Source organism: Macrotis lagotis, chromosome 1 (assembly GCF_037893015.1).
Source record: "Macrotis lagotis isolate mMagLag1 chromosome 1, bilby.v1.9.chrom.fasta, whole genome shotgun sequence".
Lineage (NCBI taxonomy): Eukaryota > Metazoa > Chordata > Mammalia > Peramelemorphia > Peramelidae > Macrotis > Macrotis lagotis.
In genome coordinates, this window is record NC_133658.1 from 145245486 (window position 1) to 145263204 (window position 17719).

Consider the following 17719-nt stretch of genomic DNA (forward strand, 5'->3'; position numbering starts at 1 on the left):
TTTTTATTTTTAAATAATATTTTATTTTCCCCATTTACATGTAAGGATATCTTTAATATTTTCTTTCTCTTATTTTTTAAAAAAAAAATAGGTAGCATTATATAATACTTTGAGGTTAGCAAAGCATTTTTACAGCTACTATCTCATTTTATGCTCTAACACCCCTGGGAGGCAGATGTCCTTATTACCCTCATTTTACAAATGGAGAGTTTGCTCAATTAAGGATATTAAATATGAAGTCTTGATTCTGAATGAATGTTATTCTGAACTCCTCTGCCTTACATATAACAAAAGCATCTTTAGCTCCTCTTTAAGTTAAGGGCAAGTTAGATGGCACAGAGGATAGAGCACTGACCCTTAAGTCAGGAAGATCTGAATTCAAAATGTGACCTTGGGCAAGTCACTTAAACTTGATTGCCTCATATCCAGGGTCATCTCCAGGCATCCTGATTCCTATCAGATCACTGGACCCAGATGGCTTGAGAGGAGGAGAAAGTGGGGCTGGTGACTTAGCACAGCCCCAAATCACTCAAATCCAGTTTACTTGCTTGTCATGACATTACCTTGTTGATGTCATAGTCTTATTTAAGAAGGGTATACATCATCAATGGAGGAATTCTTCCTTGCACAATGACGTATATACATATATATATATATATTCCTTAATATTTTTATGTTATTCTAAAAAAAGGTTAGTCATACTAAAACCAAAAATTAGACTGTAATTTTATTGACTAAAAAAGGAACCATTACTCATATTTTTTATTGGAGACAAGGTAGATTTTCAGTTTCTAATTCAACTTAAGCTATCTAATTGCAGAAGTAAAACTTGAATGTAAATTAATAAATACAAAAAATATAGATGGCAATGCCATATTATGTAAAGAGAAGCATTTTAGAATTAGAAATCACATCATCTACTGATCTATTATTGGATAAGAAAGTACTTATGTATAGATAATAGTAAAATAAGTGATTTCCCCAAGAAAGGAAAAAAAATGAAAAATTCTAGTAGTCCTCGCTTCTTATATGCAAAAAAATGGCATAACAACAACAACAACAACAACAACAACAACAAACCAAATAGAGAGACATTAAATGATTTGCCCAAGGTCATAGAGCTAGAAAATATTTGAGGCTGGATTTTGATAAAGATATACTTTCAGGCCCAGAGATCTATTATACCACCCAGCTGCTCTAGATTTTCTTCATCTCCATTGTTTCCCCTGAGGTTTAGCATCAATATTCTATGTTCAGATTGACCAAAACTGTGTAATAGGATGATATTTTGTTTGTAATATCCTTCCAAGTCTTTTATACTCAACATATTCCAAGAACATATATTACTTAGACAACTCCAAACATTTTAGAATGTACAAGAAACAACATACAACAAAATGATAGAATAACTTTAAAGATGAAAGAAAGTTTAGAAGTCACCTAGATCGGGGCGGCTAGGTGGTGCAGTGGATAGAGCGCCAGCCCTGGAGTCAGGAGTACCTGGGTTCAAATCCGGTCTCAGACACTTAATAATTACTTAGCTGTGTGGCCTTGGGCAAGCCACTTAACCCCATTGCCTAGCAAAAAAAAAAAAAAAGGAAGTCACCTAGATCTAACTCTCATTTTAAAGACAACTAAAGCCCAGACAAATTAAAACCATTACTAATTGACTCATAAATTTGTCAGGCAGTATAATTTAGATTATATTCTTAAATGCATTACCTAGTTATAGAAAAAACTAATACGATGCTAGCAAGCATGAAAAACACATGTAGAAATCAATAAGATTAACATTGATCATAGCTTTCTTAAGAGTATTGTTTCCAGGGCGGCTAGATGGTACAGTGGATAGAGTCCCGGTCCTGGAGTCAGGAGTACCTGAGTTCAAATCCAACCTCAGACACTTAATAATTACCTAGCTGTGTGGCCTTGGGCAAGCCACTTAACCCCATTTGCCTTGCCAAAAAAAAAGAGTATTGTTTCCAAACCTAAAAAAACTTATATGAACTGATGCAGGGCTAAAGTCAGCAGAACCAGGAGAACATTGTACACATTAACAACAACATTGTGTGATGATCAACTATGTTGGATTTAGCTTTTCTCAGCAAAACAATGATCAAAGACAGTTCTAAAAGATTTGTGATGGAAAATAACATCCACATCCAGAGAAAGGACTATGGAGACTGAATGCTGATCAAAGGATACTATTTTTACTTTTTAAAAATTTGTGTTATAGTTTTTCTCTTTGTCATGGCTTTTTTTTATCTTTCATTCTGATTCTTCTTTCACAACATGACTAATATAGAAATATGTTTAATATGACTGCACATATATAAATATATATATATATATAAAACTTGTATCAAATTACTAACTATTAAGAGAAAAAAGGAGGGAAGGAAGTAGAAAAATGTGGAATTCAAAATCTTTACAGATAAATAAAATTTAAAATTTTTTTTAAAGAGTATAGTTTCCAAGTAAATTTCCAAGAAAGTGAAAAAGAGACTACTTGATACCATGGTTGTATCTATTGGCTTGAGGATGAGAGTAAAGGAAGCTATTGAAAAAACTAGTTTCCTCACTCCTATAGTCCTGCCCTCTGTTGCAATGGGGAGTGAGAAACCCACCAACTTTAGGGATGCCTATCTGATCACAGTCCTCTGCAACTGCTACATTGATGTTCAGAGAGAAAAGAAAGAGGGCCAGTGGAATAAATCCTGGATTTGGATTCAAAGGACCCAAGAATTTCTGACTTTTGAATTTGTACTCTGCCTGACCTTTGAAATCATTTCACCCCTCAACCTGAATTCAATTGGACAAACTCTAAGATCCCTTCCAGGTCTAGATCCCATGATATTATGATTAAATAGGTAAATTAAAAGGAGTTAGAATGATTTATTAATCTAAAGAAGAGATGAAAAAAGTGTCAAAGCTAAGTTCCAAAAGGTTTTAGCTCACCATAAAGAACAGTCCATCAACAGAATGGTTTGCCTTAGGAGGTGGCGACATGTTCCCCATCAGAGGTATTAGAGCCCAAGGCTGGATGAGCATCTATTATGAGGATTATGAAAGCTTCATGTGCATCCTATGTGAAGCAGGACTAGATAACCTTTTAAGTTCTCCTTTCTACCTCTAGATTTTCCTATGAAAGAGTCATAAAGAGGCTCATTATCTCTCCTAAGATCTTTTGCAAGGAAAAAAAAATTACACTTCAGCTAAAGAGACTAAGTATTTTCTCCCCCTATGTGTTGATGTATCTAGAAGTGAACTCCTAAAGGACAGTCATGGATGGAACCACATAGAGTGATCCATCTTGCATAATCAATTGTGGTTAGAAGCTTTGAATAGATCTCAGGAAGTTTCTTTGCATTTTGTACTTCTGTTTTACATTTCTGCTACATTTTTCAATTTCTAATATTATTTTTTTTCTGTTTTCACTGTCCAGAATGACATTTCCTCAAATTACTGATTCTACCTTTTTTCTTAAATGGGTGAAGATTTTCCTTGAGTCAGTCACTTTATACATACAAACACATTTCTATTGCCTAACACTGTGATAAAACTAGGAGAGAAGATATACTATCTCCTCAGATTACTTGTTCTAATCCATGCTGTGGATGTTGGGCTGTTTGGCTAAGTTCCATGAGCTATATTGGGGAAATATTTTGGTCTCAGACACTATTTTAAAAAAGGAGCCATTCTGTACATAAATAGTTATCTTTATCCTCACCTGCCTCTTTATTTGCTAACCAGCCTGATATTTTACATAATAACATCACTAACATAAGTAGAAAACATGCCAGATAAAGGTTTTTCTCAATCATTTCTCATGCTTTGCTATCAAATAATACTCTATTTTCTTGTCCTCATTCCATGAATTCTTAAGCAGCTGTTTTTAGGCAATGGCCCAAACAAGACAGAGAAGAAATTATTATTAAATGGACTTGGCCAGTCTCTTTTTTCTTGCTATAGGAGAATATATGCTTGAATCTATTAAGAACTGAACAGAAGTCAAGAAATTAGGCTTACCTTTATCACTGATATGTCAAATCAATTATATAGAATTAATTTTTACCTGTGAATCCACTAACATCTTACCCTGATTTGTATGTAATTTTCAATGTTTCCTCCATTCTTATTATCAATATCTTTATCTTCTCCATTTCCATCTTTACCACTATTTACTTTCACTGGAATGAGAGACTATAAACTTCTGTTTACAGCCTTATCTCACCAAGTTCTATGAAAGTCTAAATAAATATATATATATGTATATATATATATATATATATATATCAAATATTACTGGATTTTTTAAGTCTACTCTGATTTTTTCTGGAGCCCAGGAAAATTTAATGGTTATGATAAATGATCTTAGATAAATTATTTCACCATTTGGAAATAAAAATCTAAAAAACAAACACTTCATTTCTATTTTCTTAGAGATTTAAAAGAGTGAAATACTTTATTTAATTTGCTTTTATTTCAGTATATTTTATAAATCTATGATTTTATTTTGTTTTTTAAAGCTGTAAGAGTCAGAATAGGCAAAAATGTGTGTGTGTGTGTGTGTGTGTGTGTGTGTGTGTGTGTACTATTACTCTACCATGGTAAGAAAGGGTGCTTTCTCATATGAAAGAATCAATTCTTAGGTAAAGGTTGTTAGTAGCCCTAATTCTCCTAGTGGGTAGAAGTTTGGGGAGCAAGTAGAAGACTAAATCTCAAAGGATCAGCATTGGCCATCTCTGGCTCAACTCCTACTAGAACATGAATCCCTTGTAGGGTCTATGGGACAAAGGGTCACTTTGACTTTCCTTAACAACTTCCAATTTGGGGGGAACTTAAACTTCCCCCTAAATGACTCCCACTGTGAAGATATCAATCCTTATACCAAGTCCAAATATGCCTCTTGGCAATTCCCACCCTTAGTTTTGCCTCCTGGGGCCAAACAAAACAAATGGATTCTTTCCAACACAACAGCTTTCAAACTTGAAATCAAATTATAAAAGTTATTAGAAGAATAGTGGGTTCTAGTTTTTATAACTCTTAATAGAACAGGAATGATAATAAAAGATGGAGGATTCTATTTTTTGAGGGGGAAGTTTTTCACACACACACACACACACACACACACACACCCCAACACGCAGCTAAAACAGTTTGGTCAAAACTGCCCTCTGCTTACCCCTATCTTCAGAAGGCAATTTTGTTTAAATTGCAAATGTTTATCTTAAGAGGCTGTAAGAAAAAATCCAAACTTTGCACCTGCTTAATTATGAACTTCTTTTTTGGCACAAGGAATCAGTACTGAATGACTCCTCTTCAAGTAAAATCTCTATATCGTTTTTTAATCATCATAGGCAAGTCTCCCAGAACCTGACTTAGTAGAAATAGAAGTAAAGACGGCAAGAATTAAGGATGGGAGTAAGGAATGGCAGAACTAGAGGCATAATCCTTTAAATTTCCATTCTCTGGACACAGTCCACACTTCTTTACTGCCCAGGAAGGCAGGACAGTTTCCAGCTAGGGGCAACACCTCCCTGGGTACGTAAGAACATGCCACCCTGAGACAGTGAGCTGCTTTGGATGGTGACAGCACCTCCCGGCAATTCTCTGCTGCTCCACAGGCCATTTCAATTGTAAACCAAGGCCTACAGCATGAGTCTCTGTTTTTAAAATTATTATAAAAGATGATATCATCTCATAAACCCTTGCCCTGCTGCACTAACAACACTCACAACACACTCTGTAACTTTTCTAATCCAAGATGAAATATGAAATATCCAAAATCCTAGTCCCAGAGCCATCTTTTTTTTCATGATATTTTTCTCCCCTTTTTTCTTACATTCATTCTAGAATATCTGAAACTGTATCTTTCTGCTTACACCTTTAAGAGAAAAGTGAACAGGCAGGTTTCTTTTTTCCATTTAGGAGGGAAGGGAATTTAAAAAAAAAATCAGCCGACAAAGAATTTTAATTCACTCCATTTTAATCACTCCAATTATTCCCTCTAGAAGTGGCATTCATGTCTGTCTGTGTTCATGCTGGGACTATAAAAGTTTTTTGATTAAACTAAGTTGAAATCGCTTGGCTGAGGGGATGGACTGGGGTGGGTGGGCACCATCATCTCACCAGCAGCACTGACCGGCCAGGGGTCTTGTATGTCAAAGATTTCGGATGTATTTCTCCCTACCAGGGAATGGGGAAACTGATGTGTCGAGAGTCTCTCTGAACCTCCTGCCACATCCAGGTGCTGCTCACCTTGCACAGGTAAAACAGAGCGAAGGAAAACACTCTGTATTTTATAGGGTTAAAGAAGAGAGACAATAAAGTTGAGGGAAGGGAGGAAAAACAGAGGAAAGAGCTTGGGAGATTGAAGAGTAGTAGGATTGATAAGGGCAGTGGGGAAACCAGCTTCCCATTAGAAGACAAAACTCCTTCAGGAGAACCTTAACTTCCAATCCGGGGTAATTCTTCCTTGCTCAGGTGTAAGCAAGTAAGCCACTCAGACATAGCAAAGCATAGTTCAAAAGGTGCCAGTTCACTCAATATGTTTCTGAAAGCCACCCTGCAATTAATAATCGAGTTTAAGGTATTGGAGCTTGTTTTAAAATCAACATAAAGTCAACTTCCTAAGTCCCCTGAGTCAACCTGAGGACTACAGAACTCAAACCAAGGTCAAGCTTGGTAATGACTACCTACGAAGATCCCTTAAATACTCATCCAACCGGACACATGCTTCATTGTAACAAAGAAAGCGAACTGACAAGGACTTTTTGCACAGGTTTCTCATCAGCACAAACAACATTCACCCAAAATAACCTTCCCAATTGACTGCCAAGAGGTCATCTCCTCAGTGAGGGCCAAAAGAATCTGTATCATTTCAAGTAAACACTGGTGTTGTACACTTTGATACCACAGTGATTGAGGCATTAGAAATACTAGCTAGATGGTCTAATGTTTTCATCCTTTATCACTCATACTCTGTAAATACTCTCTTAAGAGTCTGAATCTCAGGAGATCAGAACATAAAAAGGATTTGGATTCAATTCTGAATCTGGGAGCACGATCTGATTTGGGGGATTTAAAATTAGTCATAATGTCAAAATCAGAGCTTTAATCAGTTAATTTTTTGTTTAATTCTAAACTTCAACCTAAATGAAATTGGCATTTCCATAGCAACAAAAAACGAAGACTACTTCATGAGTTTACCGGATATCCTTATATAGGAGCCAGGCTATTTTCTGTACCATACCACTTTTGGTATATGCGCCGCTGAAGCGAACATTTGAATTCGGTTTTCTAAAAATATGCTGCATTCCCCTCTTTGGCAATTATGGGCACATTTCCCAGCCGCTTCTCCTCTCACCATTCAAAAACTATTAGTCTGACATACAGCCTACCTTAGGACTGATCAGAGGTTTGGCATGTGGGCCAGCAGTCAAAAATGAACCTTGCAAGGTGCCTCTCACATCCTAGAGTTTAACTTCATCCCTAATTGCCAGCCCCTAATTGATATTGTGTCTTCCTTCTTGGGGCATCTAGTTGGCCCATTGGATAGAGCTCTGGGTCTGGAATCAGGAAAACTTGAGTTCAAATCCAGCCCCATACTCTTACTAGCTAAGTAAACCTCGGCAAGTCACTTCACCCTGTTTGCCTCAGTTTCCTCATCTGTAAAATGAACCAGAGAAAGAAATAGGAACCCACCCTGGGACCTCTGCCGAGAAACCCTCAGTGGGGTCACCAAGAATTAGACATGGTTTAAAAATTAGTGACCAACAACTACTACAGTGTCCTCTTTCTTGAACCCTGGAGATGCTGCCACAACCACTTCCAACAAGGAAGCTGGGATGCCTCTGATGAGCTGGGTCCCAAAGTGCCAGATCAATGGTACACCCAAGGCCTTTCTGGTGAAGAATTTAAGACCAAGGCTGGTTCTATCAGACTTGATGCTGTGGGGATCATTGCCGCTGAAGTCAAGAGAGGCGGGTTTGAATTACTGCTCTGTCACTAAAGACTTTCTCTGTGCCTGAATTTTCTCATTTGATGAGAAGATATAGCAGATTTTGGTCTGCATAATGCAATTCCATAATTTCTTTCTCCAAACCTGGCCTCTTCCTTATTTCATTGGTACTGTCATGGGCATCTGTATCTTCTATTTCATCCTTTTAAAATTTCTGTGTCTAAGTTTTATAATGTTCACAATTATTAGTATAACAGAACATTTCAACCTATAAATAAGTATATTTACACATACATATAAATATATATACATAGGGAATATATATTTATGTTCAATTATTTTTATTTATTTTTAATATTTTGATAATAATGGAAATGCTAAAAAAAAAAGCCTGAAGTCCGCTTCTTTAGAAAAAAACACTTTACACATTATCTTTTCTTTTAATTTACAGTTTAAAAGTCATTTGGTATAATATACATTGCAAGGGTCTGTGTGTGTGTGTGTGTGTGTGTGTGTGTGTGTGTATACACACACACACACACACACACACATGTATCTATACAGATATAAAGAAACAGCAATATCAGCAACATCAACAGTGAACATTCTTAGCAACCCGTGAAGGAAGGTACTTTTATTATCTACACTTTAGAGATGAAGAAACTGAGGCACAGGGAGGTTAAGTTGCCTGGAGTCACACAACTAGTAAAAACATAGTCAAATTTGAACTAAGGATTTCTTGACTTCCAAGTCCAGTGTTTTATCCATCACATCACCTAGCTGACTCAATGTTATCTGAAAATTGAGCAGTTTTTTCATGTGTTCTATGAACTAAGAACTGACAGTATAAAATATGAAATTATAATTATATGATAGGCTGTTTGTCCTTCACTCTCAAAGGAGACCACATCATTAGGGAGGTGATATCATGACAAGCACAAGGATTGGATTTGAGTGAGGGGGTGCTGTGCTAAGTCACTGGTCTCACTTTCTCTTCCAAAGCCAACCATGGCCAGATATAAATCAGGATGACCAGAAATAATCCTGGATACAAGGCAATCAGGGATAAATGACTTGCCCAAAGTCACTCAGCTAGGAAGTGTCAAGTGTCTAAGGCTGGATTTGAACTCAGGTCCTTCTGACTGTAAGGCCAATGTTCTATCCACTGCACCATCTAGCTGCCCCTTAATTATAAGATACAAAAATATAATGACAGTAGTGTCTCTGTGTGATTTATTAAGTCGCTGTTTTCCAGTCATTTTAGTCATATTCAACTTTCTTGACCCCCACTTGAGGTTTTCTTGGCAAAGATACTGAAGTGTTTTGCCATTTCCTTCTCCAGCTCATTCTGCAGATGAGGAAACTGAGGCAAATAGTTAAGTGACTTGCCCAGGGTCACACAGCTAGTAAGTGTCTGAGGCTAGATTTGAATTCGGAAAGAGGAGTCCTCCTGACTCCAGGTCTGACACTCCCTCGCTGTCTAATTAAGCCCTTCCAGATAGGGCATGGTCCCCATTTGTGTAGCTTACCATCTAGTAGGGGATAAGACACCAAGATAGATAATGAAAAATACATGAAAAGTAAATTTGAATGCTATCAAAACAAAATGCTATTTGAAAGAGAAATGTTACCAGCCAGGGAAGGTGTGTGGAGAGCAGGGCAAGCTTCCTGGAGAAAGCAGGATTTAAATGGGCTTAAAAGGCTAAGTAAAGGAGCAGCTAGGTGGCATTGTAGACAGAGTACCAGCCCTGGAGTCAGGAAGACCTGAGTTCAAATTTGACCTCAGTCACTTAATAATTACCTAGCTATGTGACCTTGGGCAAGTCACTCAACCCCATTGCCTTGATAAAAGGGAAAAAAAAGAAAAAAGGTTATGTAAAAATCAAACAGGTAAAGAGGAGAAAAAAGGAGATTTCAGATATAGGGTATAGGGTAAGAAGAGATGTAGAAGTGAGAGAATGCATTGAAGGTACAGAAGGAGCCAGGAACTCACCACAGAGTAGTTAGAGGATAATAATAAAAGGATGGAGAAGGCAATATGATGGAAAATTGTGGGAGGCCTAGAATGGCAGATTTAGGAAACTGAGCTTGACCAGAGATGATAGAAAGGCACGAAGGATTTAGGAACAGAGAAGTGACATTAGAGCTCTAGGGAAGCAAAATGACTTTGTAGTGTTTGTAGCATGGTCCAGAGGTGAGGGAGCAAAGGTAGAAGACTAAGAAGTTACTGCAAGATCCGAGGAAGGTGAGGAGTGACAGCCTGCCCTAAAATGGTTGTTGCAATCAGAATCAAAGCAGGAATGCATCTGAGACCTGGTTTAAAGACAAAACTAATCCAAAAGTTTCTTCCAACTTAAAAATCTGTTTGGGCCCAAATAGATTTCTCAAATCTGACAGAGGATTGTTGATCAGGGCAAGGAGTGGGGAGGAACCTAGTTCTGAGCAGTAAAAATTTTGTAGAGCCTGATAAATCAAGATAAGCTATCCTTCTTTGCCTATGGGATCTGCCTTTTCTAACTTCAAAGATCATTAAAATATATAACCAATTACAGGTGGGCGGGATTACTTCTATTATTACAAATCCAAACCTGGATTTTATAAAAGTACTATCTTATTTACAACCTAAGGCAAGACCACACCTTCAAAGAATATGCTTTAAAAAACACTTCAAACACATACACAAAGATGTACTAAATATAACAAATTTATATTATGAGCATCTGAAAAGGTCAAAATATTTAGTAGATTGACAAATAAAGAGGAAAGAAATCTTGGGGAGCTGTAACCTAATGAATAGAGTAATAATTTTGTTCAGCTGTGGGGTTATCTTGCAAATACTGGAGTGGCTTGCTGTTTCCTTCTCCAGTTTATTTTACAGATGAAGAAACTGAGGCAAACAGGGTGAAGAGACTTGCTCAGGGTCATACTAATAGTCTTCCTGATTCTAAGCCTGGTGCTCTATTCATTGCACCACTTAGAATAGAGCCCCCAAATAACCTACTCTCCAGATATTATATATAAAGGCCCTGGCCCTTTGTTACTGTTTGTATTTAAGAAATTCCCCACCTTGGCCCCTGTTGCTATACTTGGGAATTTTTCAGCTCCTTTTCTCCTTACTTAACTTACCAACTTGTCACTTACTACCAACCACAGGATATGATTACCTTGAGGAAGACAGGGTAGAGAAAGGTTCTCTCTTGAAGGACTGTGGCTATCCAACCCAGGTTGGAATGTGTTAACTCGACGATAATATATAGTTACCTTCTCTGAAATGGGTTCAGAGAGTAGGGATCCCAGACACAGATGCAATGACTAATGGTCGAGATTAAAGGTGCTCCTTGATTTGACACTACATTTGTCATAAGACCTCCCTTCTTGAGGTAGGTGATTTTGAAGGCAGTAGAAAGGCTAGATAAAGTTCAGTTCAATGACTCCAGCACCATTACATGACTTTGATATATGAATCTTGCTTTCACACATATCACCTCAAAGGATCATAGTATCAGAGGAAGGTCACAGGAAGTGATCAGAGAGAGGTCACTGAGTCCAGTCTCTTTAGTTTGCCATTGAGGAAACCGAGGCCCAGAAAAGTTAAGCTATAAAGTGTTGGAGGCAGATTTTGAACCAGAAATTGTTCCTGACTTGAAGTATGCCATGTTACCTAGTAGAAAGGAAAATCTCATTTGACTCTGCCTTAGATGAGGCAGCTTACTTAAGTAAAGGTTTCAAAAAGAAATCTTGATTATTAAAAGGATTAGCTAGTAATTTTTCCCAAGTGACAAAAAATATCATTGGATCAAAATAATATTCTTTTAGTCATAGGAGGCTTTAAATGGCCATCCCTTGCCTTCAGACAAATACCACATTAAAATCATCCCATCAATGGTCTGGGGAATTAAGAGCTCTGGATTCTAGGGCTAGTACTTTATTAGCTAACTGTACAACCTTTTTATTACATATTTCTGGGACTGTTCTCAAGAAGTTGATATACAGTAGGACAGAGGTTTTTCATTTGTGGTCCATGAACTTATTTTTTGCAACATTTTGATCACTTTATTTCAGCAGAATGTTTCCTTTGTAATCCTAAGTGTTCCATTTTATGCATTTAAAAACATTGTTTTAAGGAGGGATTCATAGCCACAGACCAGTTAAGGGCTCCAACTAGAGGAGAAAACCATATAAGAGAAGACACATATGAAAAATTACTCCTGTAACAATCGACATATATGAAAAAATTCTTGGGCACATTTTTTAAGTTTCATTGGGCATTCATTTCCTCATGTAAAATAAGAACTAGATGATCTCTACATCACCTCCAGTGCCAATATTCTCTTGTTCTGTAGTTTTCAGCATGCAAAAAAGATATCACATTAGCAGTGAGCTATGAGAAGATACAAAAGACATATGAGAAGATAAAGACAAAGTAAATAACGATAATTTGGGAAGGGGCAGACACTAGTAAAGGGAGAACAGGAGATGGTGCTCATTCTGAGGTTTGAAGGAAACCAGTGATTCTAAGGCCCAAGAAGGAAAGAGAATACTATTTACAACAATACAAACATAGAAGATGGAATGCAAAGAATAAAAAGGACAGTCTGGCTGGGCTGAAGTGCCTGCAGTAGAATTATATACAAGAAAGAAAGGTAGGTTGGAGCCAGGTTATGAAGGTTTTTAAATGCCAGACTAATTTTATGTACAGGCAAAGGGGAGCAGCTACTGGTGTTTGAGTAGGGGAGTGACGTGGTCTAATCTATGCTTTAAGAATATCACTTTGCTGTGTGGAGGATGGATTTTAGAGAGGAATCATATGACAAATAAACAGAAATAGGGGAGAGGTGATGAAAGTCTCACCTAGGGTGGTACCTAGGGTGATGACAAAAAAGAAAAGTGGTCAGGGGTAAGAAATTCTTTTGAGAAAGTATCAGTGAGGCTTGGCAGTGATTGGATATGGAGTGGGAAGGGAGAAGAAGAAAAGTGAAAAATGACTTCAAGGTTATGAATCTAAGTGAGAGGATGATGGTGTTGAAATAGGGAAGTATGGAAGTGAAGTGAGTTGGGGAGGAAAAATAATGAATTCTATTTCAGACAAGTTAGGTTCTGAGATGTTTACGGGACGTCTGGTCTGAAATGGAAGATGGTCAAATGGAGATGGAGCTTAGGAGTGAGACAGAGTCTGGGTAGAGTGATGGGAGTCATCTGTCTAGAGAGATTAATCTAATCTACGAGAACTGGTGTTCACATCATGCACATTATTTTGAGGAGGGATCCATGGCATCCACAAGACTGCCACTGGAACTCCATAGAAAATAATTTGACAAGTGTTGGACCTTCAAATTCTTTGGTCAACGATTTCATGAAGTGTCTGTCTACTCCAATTTTTAAAGATTTCCAGCAAGGGAAACAATGTAACTCTCAGCAGCTCACTGCTAAAGTTGGATTATCATTTTTCTTGCTGAAAACTACAGAACAACAGAATGTAGGCACTGGAGGTGATTTAGAGATCATCTATAGTTCTTATTTTACATGAGGAAAAGGATGCCGGTGAAACTTAAAAAATTTGCCTAAGAATTTCTTCATATATGTCAATTGTTACAGGACTAATTTTTCATCCAGGTTGCAAAATTTCATATATAGATAACATTGTTCAACTTTTAAATCCTATGTGTGGGAGAAGATGAGCAGCAAGGACTAGGAGTTGGGGGACCAGAGCTCTTCACGAATCTTTGCCAAATTTTCCAGATCTCTGCCATAAAGAGCTATAAACCGCATATAGTATTTTGGCTAGGTCTGCCCCATGTTGTGTATAAGGGAAACGTTGAGTCATATACCCTACACGTATTATTACTATTTATTATTACCAAACATCTATGCTTGCTTGACCTACTCTGCTGACTCATGTCAATCCTACCCCTTTATGTTATATAATAATGCTTGGTAGGGCTTTGTTTATGCCTTTCTTTTGAGCAACTCAAAGCATTTTGCTAACCTACTTAGCCGAAGAGATGACACAGCATTCTGTGAGGTTTATGGTTTGGGAAACTGAGCCACTGCAAAGTAAAGTGATTCACTCCCCAAAGACCTAGAAGCCAATAAGGGAGCTGAAACTCAAATCAGATTTTTTAATTATTATTTTTAATAGAACTCCCACCTAACTTGAGATCATGGAGGAAGAAGTTCATTAGGTTCATTTAGGAACATAGTGGTCATCAAAGTCCAACTCTGTGTGTGTGTGTGTGTGTGTGTGTGTGTGTGTGTGTGTGTGTGTGTGTAGAGAGAGAAGTAGAGAGAGAAAAAAGGGGGGGAAGAGGGGAGAGCGAGAGAGATGGAGAGCGAGATAGAGAAAAAGAGAACAAGAATAAATGTGAACTCTATGGGGGGGGTACAATAGAACTGAAACAAGAAAAACTGAAATGGTGGAATGATTAAGGACTCCTAACTGCAACAGTATCTGTCACTAAACTTTTGGGTGGAGGAGATAAACTATTCTATTTGCAGAAGCCCATATAAACTGAAAATCTAAAATAGTCCCTTCTTTACCCCAACCTTCTCTCTCTCTCTCTCTCTCTCTCTCTCTCTCTCTCTCTCTCTCTCTCTCTCTCTCTCTCTCTCTCTCATTTTCAAGGTCTCTCTTCCAACCTCACTTTATGTGGAATGGGGGGGGGTGTAGAGAAAGGCATCTCCTATCTAATATTTGTATATGAGACTTTTGACAGTTGATATTGTGCTTTCTTTGTGCTTCATACATACTCAATGGAATCTTAAATACTAAATAATAACAGTAGTCCCATGTTTTGAATCCCATTCCAGAGGAAACAAACTCTTTTCACAGAGCCCCATTCTTTTCCTATGAACTTGTGTGGAGAGTGAATGCTGATGGTAACCTTCTGCTTAGTATTTCTTTTAATTTAGATAAAACAGGTGCTATTTAATATAACAAAGTCCCTTTATTGTAGGATTTCCTCTTCAGAGAAAGTAACATAAAGACAGAGCCACTGATCTAGTACTTTCTGCTCTGAATCAAAATACAAGAGCTATAGATTATGATAGGCAAGTGGCAATGGAGGCAAATAAGGTCAGAGTGGGAACGAACAGGGTTTGGGGAAAAGGATCCCCCTCCCTAGAATTCCCTTTTGGACTTAAGAGCAAATATTTGGGTATACTGGAGCCTAGTTATGGGATAATAAATCTATTAGAAGTAGCAAATGAAAAGCTACGTTTTGGCCATAGCCATGTTCTGGGGCTCTCTAAAAGAGTGATAGTCTCAATAGAGAAGGTGGGTGACCACAGGGGGAGACTAGATCAGTGTTACTTATTATGGGCAGCAGGTGCAATGCAGCTACAAAGCAACTGTCTGGCCTGGAGGTACTGGTCCCTGGATTTTTGCTATAAGGACAGAGGCTAAGTTTCTGGATTCACATCCAGAAGATCCACATTCACAAGACTGCAGCTTATTATGTGTGGTCCCAAATGGCCCAGCTCATAACCAGCCAACACATTCTTCACCTATCAGGAGACATCACCACCTCTGGGTAGGCCCGGCAATCACCATTATTAAATAGGCACATTGAGTCACAATGGGTGAGACAGTGTCTACAGTCCTGGAAGCTACATAATCACTCATGCTGCCTCCTCCTCCTGTAAAGCAGCCTCTTTTTGCTTTAACCTGCTCTATACATCTGATTGCATTCCTTAAAATTATTTAATTTCACAAACACTTTAGTATCATATTTCCTCCTAAATAGAAATCTTCTGATGGGTGGTAGCAAAGTTCTTTGGAAATTTCACTGAAATGGAAAAATCTGTGTACGTGGAAATACCCCCAAATTTGGCAATCATAATGTATTTTATCTTAAATGGCATTATATCCTAAAATTAAAATCTATTATAACCTGGAGTGGTAGGAAGAGGGCTAGATTTGGATTTAGAAGACCTGCCTCTGAATTTCAACTATGATATCCTTGGAGTTGCCTGATTTAGACCTGGAAAGGACCTTAGACCCCCCCCCCCCCACCACATTTCACAGATGATTAGCTGAAATACAGAGAGGTGGGGTGGAGGAACTTGCCTAGGTCTCAAAGAAGGCAAATAACAGACTGAGAATTTGAACCTAGAGCCTCAGGCTCCAAACTCAACAGTTTTTCCATTGTAAAATAAGGGGAAAAGGACTAGATGACCAATAAAGTCCCAGTTAGATCAATATCTATTAAAAAAAAAGGGTGATTTTCTTAAACTAAGCACTTAAGATTTTAATGATAATGATAGGAACTTTGCTAAGTACTCACAAACAAAAACACAAACAAAAAGTTACCTAGTAGATTCCCCAGATTTAATATGTTCTATGATAAATAAAAACATTGCCACAAAAAATACTAAGACTAAATAGTAAAGATTTCAAAAGGAGTAACCCCACTATAACAATCACAATTTCTACTATATTGATAACTTCAGGTCATTCAAAACTTGGTTTAAAAGTTTCCTTCTAAAAACAGTAAAAGAAATCTGTTCTATTTTCTTTCCCATTTTATGTTAAAATATCCTTTCACAAATCACCACAGGAAATGTTTCCTTTTCTCAGTAGTACTTTATTTCTTTTATTAAACAAGTAATACTTCATGGCAGAGCAGCCTTTTAAGTGAAGCCTCTCAAGTCGGGAAAATCGACATTCCCTTTCCTAGTTCATACTATCCCTGGTTCCTTGCTTCATTATAGCTGCCTCTCAGATACAGATATGCAGGGAGCATTCGAACTGCTCCACTGAGATTAAAATCCCCAAGGCAGAAGTACGACTGAAAGGGTACCAGGCAAAGAAAATCCCTACATGGCTCTGAGCTGCAAGCACAGTGTTGGCACGAGGTCAGGCACCTCTGAGTTAAAACACATTTCAGATCATGAAAGAGGATTCAAATCATTTGAAATACTGACATTCTTTATTAAAATCTTTATTTTAATCTTCAAGCCAAATTGAAGCTGACATGTGGTAACACACACTGGCTAGATGAACAGAAGTTAAGAAATGAGATTTCCCAGAACTTTCATTACTTAAGAGATCTAACTTTATTCAACTTCCAGAAGATGTTTGACACTGCTTTCTGACAAAAAGTACGAACTCCTCTTTAAGTCATTCCTAGGAAACCTATTTTAAGTACCTCCTTAAAAAAAACTCTACAAACTCTACAATTACATCTGACATTCCATTATTTTAGCAAAAACTCAGAGCTAAGAGAAAACATCATAAAAGTAATTCGTTTTAGACTTGTTAAACGATTCAGATTGCCATAGAAAATCAAGTTTAACCATACTTTTTTCTTCGGTAACTGTACGAACCATTTAATTATAACTGGCTCAATAAATAAATAGGTAATTAACCATAAATTAGAGTTGGGAGTTGTTTTGGGTTTTTTTTTTTGGGGGGGGGTGTTTAACCTACTACTGGAAACACTGAAAATTACATTTTCTGGAAAGACCTGCTAAAAACCAAAAAATTTTTAACAGTTCCTGTTGCTTTCTCCTACGTGCCCACCCACAAAATTTCCAGTTTCCCCAAGAGACAAAAGGAACCTAAAACTTTTAACAAAAATCAAACAGATTTAAGGGGGGGAGAAAGACAACAAAGCCAAGTTTTAAAAATGCATCCTGTACTTACAAGTCGTTTCACTAGAAACCTGAGCCACAATTCTTCCCAAGGCTGCTCTGCAGGTCATAAATACAATCTGAAGTTTAAAATAGAGCTCCTATCACATTAGGCAGAGCACTCAC

General features: G+C 37.5%; 1 protein-coding gene across 10 annotated transcripts in view; it reads right to left on the reverse strand.

Moving 5' to 3' along the window:
- SLC20A2 (solute carrier family 20 member 2) overlaps positions 1-17719 on the reverse strand; it is a 121070-nt gene that overhangs the window by 64092 nt on the left and 39259 nt on the right. The window contains exon 1 of one of the 10 annotated variants that reach the window (XM_074209038.1): positions 17607-17713. The exons of 8 other annotated variants lie outside the window; for them this stretch is intronic. The gene's annotated coding sequence lies outside the window, so the exon portion shown is untranslated. One more of the 10 variants, XM_074209043.1, reaches the window with a different exon arrangement.